Source organism: Hibiscus syriacus, unplaced genomic scaffold, assembly GCF_006381635.1.
Source record: "Hibiscus syriacus cultivar Baekdansim isolate YM2019G1 unplaced genomic scaffold, ASM638163v2 tig00116962_pilon, whole genome shotgun sequence".
NCBI classification, from domain to species: domain Eukaryota; kingdom Viridiplantae; phylum Streptophyta; class Magnoliopsida; order Malvales; family Malvaceae; genus Hibiscus; species Hibiscus syriacus.
The window spans coordinates 4635038-4647128 of NW_024063488.1; the positions used below are offsets into that span (position 1 = coordinate 4635038).

The 12091-nt window shown below is 36.4% G+C and overlaps 1 pseudogene; it reads left to right on the forward strand.

The window, feature by feature from the left end:
* Window positions 1–3229, forward strand: LOC120190060 (annotated as a pseudogene).
* Window positions 3230–12091: the final 8862 nt, after the last annotated feature.

Consider the following 12091-nt stretch of genomic DNA (forward strand, 5'->3'; position numbering starts at 1 on the left):
TGCCTTTCTTTCTTCGCTATGAAAAACCACAATCCATGTTTACTTCACTGGTTGACATAGCTACCTTATACATTTTTCTTTTGAAATTTGGTTGTTGAATCTGACCTGGTTTTTTTTGTTGTTGTCTGGGGAAGGGGTTGAAAAGAAGAGAAAGAGGAATGAATATGTTAACGTGCATAGCTTGTTCAAAGCAGTTAAACAATAACAATGGATCTATAGGGCACCATCAGGATGAAGATACTTTGGAAACTCCTAGGACTAGGCAAACCATTAAGGCACTCACTTCTCAGGTATTGTTATTACTTGTCATATATAAACCCTGTAGAAATTTGCACATGCTTTTGTGTTTGTCTTCTGAGAAAATGCCGGCGGGGGGGGGGGGAAGTGGAATGACTACGAATATTTGAAGTTCTTCGAGTCCTATTAGTTTTCCAAATGTTAAGAAGTTGGTAAAATGAAGAGGGTTATAATTTGACTTGGAAGAGTTCAATGTTCTTTTTTATGGGAAAAAACCTGGGAATGTTTTCTCTGTTCTGTTGCTTTCCATTTTCTTAGGAAACAAACATAGCAGTCTTGAATCCGCCGCATTTCTTAAATCTTTATTGAGTTTCTCTTCCAAACCCTGAGTTTGTTTTGTTTTCTAGTTGGTTTTACCCCCTTTCAACAGAGGGCTTTAAGCGACACAGAACTTTTTCTTTTTTATATAAATTTCAGATCAAGGACATTGCATTGAAAGCATCAGGAGCTTATAAAAGCTGCAAGCCTTGTTCAGGTTCATCAAACAATGACCATAAGAACTATTCAGACTCTGATGCTGCCTCTAACTCAGCACGCTTCCATTGCCCCTACCGTAGAAGAGGAAGCTCGAATTCGACGCCCGGAAGTTGGGGCAAAGAGAAGGAATCAAGACTAAAAGGACTTTCCAGCGGGGAAGGCACCCCTGTTTCCGTTAGCGGCCGTACAGAATCAGCGGTTTTCATGGAGGAAGATGAGCCTAAGGAATGGGTTGCACAAGTGGAGCCTGGCGTCTTAATCACTTTTGTATCACTGCCTGAAGGAGGGAATGACCTGAAACAGATTCGATTCAGGTACTTGTGTTGTTGCCATACATGACAGTGAAGGTTCTCGTTTGTTTGAATGCGGTCACATGATTTTAATTTTCGGTATTGAAATCGTGGCCATAATTGCACTGTCCTCTGTGGTTTAAACTTTTCTTGTCTACCAAATATCAGGTTGTTGAAGTGTTATTATCATTTTCTTTTGGAATTGTCAACTTGTAGTTTGGATGCATTCTTGGCTCTTGAGTTTAATATTGAAGTGGACCCATATGTGGGCCTCTTATGGATTGACCCACTTGGCATTATAGCTTTTTTTGCGTTTCCGGTAAATTATGCAATGGTGAAGGACAATAGGTCCTTTGTTTCCTACCTAAATAAGCTCAAACTGAGCTGGATGGTTTAACTAGTTGGTCAGGATTTGTTTTGTACTGCTTGGGCAGTTTGTCACTTTGTCTTAATCTTGGTATGTGCCTAAGTTAACTAAGTTCTTTGTGATCTTTCTTTAGACTGTTAACCAATTGTAACCCTAATGAGATAAAGTAAAAGGGAGTGTGGTTCTCCATAAAGGTCCTAGGTTCGAGCACCTGCGTTTACAAGGTGTATGCGTTGCCAATGCTTAAGAATCTAAGATTTTTGTGTGACAAATATTACTTTGTAATCACTTCAGACAATTAAAAAAAGTATCTCTTTCACATGCTGACATGGAGCACAAGAGAACATTTATCAGTATCAACAAAAACTGTCCTGTGTTTTTTTGATAGACCCACCTTCTATATATACTGATTAGGTCAGACTATTGTATGTATAGAACAAAGAGCATTTTAGCATTTATGTCGTCAGTTGGGAACTTAAAGAACGTATGGCTTTGCTGTTCAATCACATGGTTCTTCTGGATGACATTTGAATGCCTGCTGATGTTCTTAATTATCTTGTTGATGCGGTCAAGAGTATATATGGCCCTAGGATTCTGTAATTCTGTTTATTAAACAACTCTCTTTAATGGGTTCAAGTTTAATTATCAAAGGGCATGGTTTCTGTAACTTTGTTAAATAACCAATCTCATTCTGTAGCTTGAAGTGCTAATCTGTCTTATTTTTCTTGTTAATTATTCAGTCGTGAAATGTTTGATAAATGGCAAGCTCAAAGGTGGTGGGCAGAGAATTACGAAAAGGTCATGGAACTATACAATGTTCAACGCTTTAATCGTCAAGCAGTTCCAGTTCCAACCCCCGCCCGTATCTGAAGATAAGGTAAGTCATGTCCTTTTGTAAGAGGACTGTTTCCATTCAATTTTATTCCAAGATCACCATAAACATCTCCATGTTTATAAAATAAATGGTACGTATGTATTTATTTTTTAAAAATAGTCTTATCTCTCCTTTCAGGTACCAAGAACTGAATCTTCAAGGGACAGTCCTGTGACTCCACCTCTGAACAAAGAACGCCCCAACAACTTTGTCTGGCCAACAGGAATGGGCTATTTGTTATCAGATTCCCCTGATCATCACCCAATGCAATCGCATCAATACTACGACTCAGCTGCACTTGTTTCGACACCAAAACTCTCCAGCATCAGTGGAGTCAAGACTGAGACATCATCAATCAATGGCTCTGTCAGGACTAGTTCATCAAGGGAGGCAGATCGATCTGGAGAGGTTTCGGTCAGTAATGCCAGTGACATGGAAACTGAATGGGTTGAACAGGATGAACCAGGGGTTTACATCACTATTAGAGCACTTCAAGGAGGAACTCGGGAGCTTAGACGTGTCCGATTCAGGTATGCAATATGTTTGACATAGATGTATTATAGGTCAAACTGTTAACATACCATTGCTAGTTTGACTCGTGGTCCGTATGATGCAGCCGAGAAAGTTTCGGAGAAATGCATGCAAGGATGTGGTGGGAAGAAAATCGAGCCAGGATACAAGGGCAATACTTGTGAGGCAAAGCAGCAAAATCAATTAGATAGTGGCAATTGCAAGTTTGTCTCGTTTTATTACAATTGGTGTTTAGACATGTTCTGTGTGCCTGAGACACAATTAAGCACAAAGTCTATTACATGCATGTACAAACTCTGTGAAGAGAAAGAGACAGTATGAGAGGTGGTTTTTCTCTTGTAGTATCTTGGTTCTTGCCATGATAAACATAATTTAGCATATGGTTCTAGCCAATCTTTGTTCGGGAACTTCAGGTGTTATTCGCCTGTTCAACATATTACGGGAACATATGTAAAAAATGTTGACTAAGCACCGAAAGGTGCATATTAAATGCACCGAAAAAAATGAGTTGTTTTGTTGATTTTTTGGACAATGGCTAAATCAAAATTTAGTCATTAAACTTTAGGGTATTTACAAATTAGTTATTAATTTTCAACTATAAATAACCTAGCTCATTTAGCTTCAAAATCATCCTAAAGCATTCTAGCTTTCTTCCAATACTAGAGAGATTTTAGAGAGTTTCTTGAGAGTTGTTTTCTCCTTTTTATCTAGAGAGAATTATCATTGTTTTCTCCTTGGTAGATCGAGAGAGGTTGTAATTCCTATTTTCTCATAGTGAAATTCTTCTACCGTTGCCTGTGGGTTTTACCCTAAATATTTTAGGGGTCTTTCACGTAAATTTTGTGCCTATTTTATCTTCAATTTTATTTTCTCAAATTATCAGTTGCGATTTTGCTCTATCCGATAGCCGTCTTCCGCAACAATTGGTATCCGAGCTAGATTAGAGTGTGTAATATCTGCTTATTGTCTTTGTGGTTGCCACCAAAAGGTGGATCCTCCAACATAAGAAAGTAAGAAGGTATTACCCATTCTTTGAAGGTTCCAGAGAACTATTCACGATAGTGAAATAGTGGGAGCTATCCGTAATAGAAGCTATGAGAACGAAATTTGATACTGAAAAATTAAATGGGAGAAATTTCTCACTTTGGAAATTGAAGATGAAGGCCATCCTGAGAAAAGACGAGTGTCTAGCGGCTATCAATGAAAGGCCGGTGGATTTCGCAGATGACAACAAATGGAACGAGATGGACGGAAATGCTATGGCAAACTTTCATCTAGCATTAGCAGATGAAGTATTGTCAAGCATCGAGGAGAAGAATATAGCTAAGGAGATATGGGATCATCTCACCAAATTGTACGAGGCCACATCGTTGCACAATAAAATTTTCCTTAAAAGGAAATTGTACACTCTCCGTATGCCAGAATCTGCTTTAGTGACAGAGCACTTAAATACACTGAACACCTTATTTTCTCAGCTTACATCCTTAAGCTGTAAAATAGGAGAACAAGAACGTGCTGAACTTCTACTTCAAAGTCTACCGGATTCGTATGATCAACTCATCATCAACTTGACAAACAATAATGTCACCAGTCTAGTCTTCGATGACGTTGCAGCTGCTGTTCTACAAGAAGAAAATCGGCGCAAGAACAAGGAAGACAGACAAGTAAATCTGCAACAACCAGAGGCATTGACAACGATGAGAGGGAGATCAACAGAACGTGGCCAAAGCATCAGTCACAAACATGGTAGATCGAAGTCGAGAAGCAAGAAGAATTTAAAGTGCTACTACTGTGGAAAGAAGGGTCACTTGAAGAAGGATTGTTGGAGTCTCAATAAAAACTCCAATCAACAAGGCAATACCGCAAACACTTCAGATGATGGAGATGCTCTATGCTGTGAAGCGTCAACCACCGTGGAAGGAAGAAAACGATTTGCAGATATATGGCTCATTGATTCAGGAGCAACATATCACATGACCTCAAGAAGAGAATGGTTCCATCATTATGAACCTGTCTCAGGAGTATCTGTTTATAGTTGCAATGATCATGCCTTAGATATCATTGGCGTGGGAACCATCAAATTGAAGATGTATGATGGAACAATTAAAGTTGTTCGAGATGTGCGGCACGTGAAAGGCCTGAGAAAAATTTATTATCCTACGGATTGTTGGATAATAATGCAAGCAAGATTGAAACACAAAAATGAATCATGAAGGTGTTCCGTGGAGCGCTTGTGGTGCTGAAAGGCGAAAAGATAGCTGCAAACTTGTACATGCTGAAGGGAGAGACTTTGCTAGAAGCAGAAGCCTCTGTTGCCTCATGTAGTTCAGATTCTGCAATGCTATGGCATAAGAAACTTGGACACATGTCAGAACAAGGAATGAAAGTCCTTGTGGAGCAAAAGCTACTTCCCAGCTTAACAAATGTATCACTTCCTTTGTGTGAGCATTGTATAACAAGTAAGCAACACCGGTTGAAATTCAACACATCAAATTCTAGAGGAAAAAGTGTTCTAGAATTGGTTCACTCTGACGTATGGAAAGCACCGATCACATCCCTAGGCGGAGCAAAATACTTTGTCTCATTTATTGATGACTACTCCAGGAGATGTTGGGTGTACCCTATTAAGAAGAAGTCAGATGTGTTTGCAACTTTCAAAAACTTCAAAGCGCAAGTGGAACTTGATTCTGGAAATAAGATCAAGTGTTTCAGAACAGATAATGGAGGAGAATACACAAGCGAAGAATTTGATGACTTTTGCAAGAGAGAAGGCATCAAAAGACAGTTCACAGTGGCGAACACTCCTCAACAAAATGGAGTGGCAGAGCGGATGAATAGAATCTTGTTAGAAAGAACACGAGCAATGTTGAGGGATGCAGGCCTAGAAAAATCATTATGGGCAGAAGCAGTCAATACCGCCTGTTATTTGGTGAATCGAGCTCCATCAACTGCAATAGAGCTGAAGACACCAATGGAGATGTGGACTGGTAAACCAGCCGATTATTCAAACCTCCATGTATTTGGAAGTATTGTGTACGTGATGTACAACTCCCAAGAAATCTCAAAGCTGGATCCAAAATCCAGGAAATGCAAATTCTTGAGGTATGCTGATGGAGTCAAGGGGTATCGCTTGTGGGATCCCACTACCCGCAAAGGGATCATTAGCAGGGATGTTATCTTTGTAGAAGATAAGCTACAAAGAAAAGAAGACGATGATAGCGCTGAAAAGTCAGAGACTACACATATACATGTGGAAAAGGAGGTTGAACAAGGAGATTCTTCTGAAGCAGAACCAGCACATGATGAACAAGAACCAGATAGTTCTGAAACTCCAACAACTCGTCAATCAGATCGTGTGAGAAGACGTCCCAATTGGCACTCAGATTATGTTATAGAAGGTAATATTGCATACTGCCTTTTAACAGAGGACGGTGAGCCATCAACATACCAAGAGGCAATAAACAGCTCAGATGCTTCACTATGGATGATGGCGATGCAAGAGGTAATCGAAGCCCTTCATAAAAATAATACATGGGACCTTGTGCCACTACCACAAGGAAGGAAGCCAATTGGTAACAAATGGGTCTTCAAAAATCAAGCGAAATGGTGACGATCAAGTTGAGAGGTATCGTGCAAGATTGGTGGTCAAAGGATATGCTCAAAAAGAAGGTATTGATTTCAATGAAATATTTTCTCCTGTGGTTCGACTAACAACAGTTCGAGTAGTTTTGGCAATGTGTGCTACATTGAACTTACATCTAGAGCAACTAGATGTTAAAACAGCTTTTCTTCATGGAAATCTTGAAGAAGAGATTTACATGCTCCAGCCTGAAGGATTTGAAGAAATAGAAAAGAAGAACTTGGTTTGCAGGTTGAACAAATCTCTGTACGGTCTAAAGCAGGCGCCGAGGTGTTGGTATAAGAGATTTGATTCCTTCATTATGTGCCTTGGATACAACAGACTTAATGCAGACCCTTGTGCTTATTTTAAGAGGTCTGGTGATAACGATTTTGTTATATTGCTGTTGTATGTGGATGACATGTTGGTTGCAGGACCCAACAAAGATCATATTGAAGAATTTGAAGGCACAACTAGCTAGGGAATTTGAAATGAAGGACTTGGGATCAGCAAACAAGATTATAGGGATGCAAATTCACCGAGACAGAAGTAATAGGAAGATTTGGCTTTCACAAAAGAATTACTTGAAGAAGATCTTGTCACGATTCAGCATGCAAGATTGTAAGCCAATTTCTACCCCTCTTCCTATTAACTTCAAATTATCCTCCAGTATGAGTCCTAGCAGTGAAGAAGAGAGGATGGAGATGTCTCGAGTACCATATGCATCAGCAGTGGGAAGTTTAATGTTCGCTATGATATGCACAAGACCAGACATTGCACAAGCAGTGGGAGTGGTTAGTCGGTACATGGCGAATCCAGGCAAAGAGCATTGGAATACAGTGAAGAGGATCCTGAGATACATCAAAGGGACCTCAAATGTTGCATTATATTACGGAGGATCAAACTTACTAATCAATGGTTATGTAGATTCTGACTATGCAGGGGATTTGGATAAAAGCAAATATACTACAGAATATGTGTTTAAAATTGCTGGTGGAGCTATAAGTTGGGTTTCAAAATTACATTCAGTCGTGGCTACGTCCACAAGAGAGGCAGAATATGTAGCAGCTACACAAGCCAGTAAAGAAGCAATTTGGTTGAAGATGCTATTGGAGGAGCTTGGGCACAATCAAGAGTATGTTTCTCTGTTTTGTGACAGTCAAAGCGCCTTGCATCTAGCAAGGAATCCAGCATTTCATTCAAGGACAAAGCACATACGAGTTCAATACCATTTCATTCGTGAAAAGGTGGAAGAAGGGACGATAGATATGCAGAAGATTCATACCAAAGACAACATAGCAGATTTCATGACGAAGGCGATCAATATCGATAAATTTACTTGGTGTCGATCCTCTTGTGGCCTGTCAGAGACGTAAGCAACATGATGGTACAAGGTAGAAAGAATGGTGTGAAGATATGATTGTTACAATCAAATCTTCAAGTGGGAGATTGTTGACTAAGCACCGAAAGGTGCATATTAAATGCACCGAAAAAAATGAGTTGTTTTGTTGATTTTTTGGACAATGGCTAAATCAAAATTTAGTCATTAAACTTTAGGGTATTTACAAATTAGTCCTTAGTTTTTAACTATAAATACCCTAGCTCATTTAGCTTCAAAATCATCCCAAAGCATTCTAGCTTTCTTCCAATACTAGAGAGATTTTAGAGAGTTTCTTGAGAGTTGTTTTCTCATTTTTATCTAGAGAGAATTATCATTGTTTTCTCCTTGGAAGATCGAGAGAGGTTGTAATTCATATTTTCTCATAGTGAAATTCTTCTACCGTTGCCCGTGATTTTTACCCTAAATATTTTAGGGGTTTTCCACGTAAATTTTGTGCCTATTTTATCTTCAATTTTATTTTCTCAAATTATCAGTTGCGATTTTGCTCTAAAAAAAAGATAAATAATTAAAAGATTAGAGATGCAATGATAAAATACTTATAAAAGAATCTATGATTCTTGTGTTTAATTCTTGAATAAATTTATTTAAGATAAATTATTTATTTAGTATCTCATATATTTTTGTTTTGGTCATTCAATTGTTATTTTGATAAAATCGTATTTACTATTAACATATATTTTCTTTTACTTTGATCACTTTTCATTAAGTTTTTACATATCTTTTGCATTACACTTATACTCGTTTGGTTATATAATATTATTCTTCAAAAGGATTTTAAATTAAACTCAAGGATGGATTGAAATCGGAGGGCGACGGATGGAAGATTGTTTTATCAAAATTTCAAAATATTATATGATTTAAATATTATTTTGTATTTTTTATTGATAATTTATTTTCACCCTTAAAATTTAAAAAATTTACCCCTCTTAAAATGGATTATATTTATGTCTCATTTGGTTATATAAATATCAATCAAAGAAGTGGATTCTACATGCTTAATCTACCTGCTAAAATGGGTTTGATTTAGTTTTGTGGGATTTATGCGGAAGCTTAACAGATTAAATATAGCAAACCAGAAGTTGGAAGTTATCAGTTATCCTCATCCATCCAAATCTTTCAGTTTGATGTTCATTTCATAATTAATTACCGTACCGGGCAGTGGTGGATCCACGCATGTGCCTTTGAAAGGGTTTGTTTTGCATCAGATGATATTTGGCGATCTTCTTTTTAATGTTTAGAGGGGAGGGAAAAGGGAAAGCAAGGCCAGTAGGTGCTTTCTTCCTCGGGATCTCCCAACACATTTCACTTTCCATGTTGATGCCTTTCTTTTTCTTTTCCATTAGCTTGCTAGGGTTGTTGGCCTTACATGCTTCGGCCTTCGTTTCATCCATTTAAAACACTAAGCACGAAATCCCAAACCCCACTTCTTTTTCTTTTTCTAAAAATTCTCATGGACGAATAATCTTTCCTTTATGCTTTATCTACTACCGATATCATCTTCATTCAAACTCTTCCCTTCCTTACCATCTTTAAATCTTGTTTCCTTAGATATAGTTTTGTTATAACACTAAAGATGATCTTGAGATGTCTTCAAACTTTCGTCACATGAAATCTATCGAAATTGACAACTTCCGATCAACTAAGGTCTTTAGATAAATCTTTTTATACATCAAGATTCTTCATCCTTTGAATACATGTTTATGATCAACTATAACATATACACAAGATCTTTTATAAACTAACATAATATATTAGAACGAAATCTAAAATCTAACAATAAAATATATTTAATCTGTTTATTTATAAATAATTATAATGATCTTACGTGTGACACGGGTATTAAAAATTACCATAAATCAAGATTTAAAAAAAAAGAGAGATGGAATCCTTATAAACTCCATATCATCTTCATCTTTCATCCATCATGATCAATTCTCAACAATTTAAAATTCGATCAACGGATATTTTTCCATCGATCATGACCGGCTCATATATATTAGATTACCTTAAGAGGTCGATTCAACCTCGGTATCTGCAATATATATATATATATATATTTTTTGAAGTTTCAGTTTTTTTCCTCACAATAAAAAGAAGGAAAAGACAAGTTAAACCTTGTTTCCATTGACATTTTGCTGGATGTTGTAATCTTTAAAGCAACTACTTGCTGCATCTTAAGCTTTGGACACGGTTACCAACCTACTTCAGCATGATTGTAAACCATCTATAACCCTAGGCTTTATATCACTTTATGGCAATTAGGGTTTAACAAGTTAATTATGAGCTACACAGTTTGATTGATTTTGTTATGTCAAATCCAAGAGGATGGTGGAAGCTGGAGTCTACATTCACCGGGGAATATATGGGTTGAATTCTTTGGTGCGATGATGGCAGTGGGAATAAACTTTTTTCAATTTCACATAATATATCAGTGGAAATTAGTTGAATATTCGTGTCCCCAAACATCACTGGTATTCATTGATCCAAATGGAATCTCTCGTCTTTCATTATACTTATCTCAAATCAAATCAGCCCCCCAACCATCATCTCAAAGGAATCTCCCCACCTTTTTCTTTTATGCACAACCCTTAGTTTCTCTAACAGACTTAACCTTCCTTAGTCTGGTTTGTCCCTTCTCTTATCCCATATAAAGTCTCATTCTTTAATTCTTTACTTTTAAAACTTGGTAGACAAGTTCGAACCAAATAATTTTAGATATAGAATTATTATTATCTCTTGAGATTGTGACTTCGAACATTTCATATGCATTGATATATATGAATATACGAGTGTTTATTATTAAATGATTGAGAATATTTAAACATATATTATCTTATATTTACTATAGATTAATAAAAAAAAGATAAAAGAAAAAAATAATATATATATATATATATATATATATATATATATATATATATTCCAAAGCTTATGTGTATAAATCAGTCCATAAATACTTTATATCAAAGATTAGAAGAAAAATAAAAACAAGAGATGCGATCGAATACTACAATAATGAAAGATGAAATTTCGTGAGTTTGAAGGGAAGAACTATGCTTGGGGAAAACCCATCATGAGACGCTTGCTCACGCACGGTTGCTTTTTTTTTTTTCAACCTTTCCTCTCTCTTTTTTTTTATTTAGTTTACCTTTCAAAATTTTCATGGACAGTGACGGAGCTAGCTAGCATAATAATTTTGTGGTATCAAATTTAAAGAAAAAAAAATTTGAGGAGTCAAATTTAGAAATTATATAAAGATTTTTTTTAAGTAAATGAAAATGAATAATGAGTGTCGATTTATGTTCAAAGGTATCAATATTCTTTTAAAAATATATTAATTTTCTTTCAAAAAAGCATTATGTTAAATTTATAAAGATAGCTCCGCCAATGCTCATAGATCTCATCTCCTGATATAAATTTAGGCGTTCATCCTTATATATTTGCAACTAGCCATGCATGCACCTACTAGTTATTATCTACCTATGAATATGTTTTCACACCAATATATCACGTGTACGTAGGTACGCGCACCGTAACGATATATGAAATTAGCATATGTATTACGTTCGTTCAAGAGGTTAGGGTAGAATCTGTTGGGGTATATGTTAGGAATTGATCTCGGTCCCAAATTTATTGCGTAAAGAGGACAAGGGTGCCCACAACGTATAGTACAAATGGTGACAATTTTATAAACATTTTTATTATAAGATAAAATTTACTAATAACATAAAAGAAAAGCAAACCAATTTTGTATGATTTGTAATGCAATGGACAGTGTTTTGGCCAATTACTGTTAAACACCATGATTATGATCCTTGTTCACTGCTTAAGGGTCATTAAAAGATGGTGATCATGTTAGTAAATCAGGGTAAACTAATTAATTGTGATTTTATGTTCATTAATGACTGTTTATCATATACAATCATATTTCTGATTTGCTACATAAATGGGCTTACCAATTACCGTATCATTTTTAAAAAAAAAGTTGAATAGTAAAATTTGTCTTAAACTACATTCTATTTGTCACTCAACTATTGCTACATAAAGAGGCCTGTTTTTGCAAACTATACAGACAGATAAGGTGGGTGTGATAAATTTGCCACATCATAATTCCACCTGGCAGGCAATGGTTCCAGGTAGGACCCACTTTCCCAAGTGTGCGTAAGGCCTTTATAAATTGCTTGTAAATATTCTCTCTATCAAATTATCGTCGTCTCGGTTACTACTCTGTCGG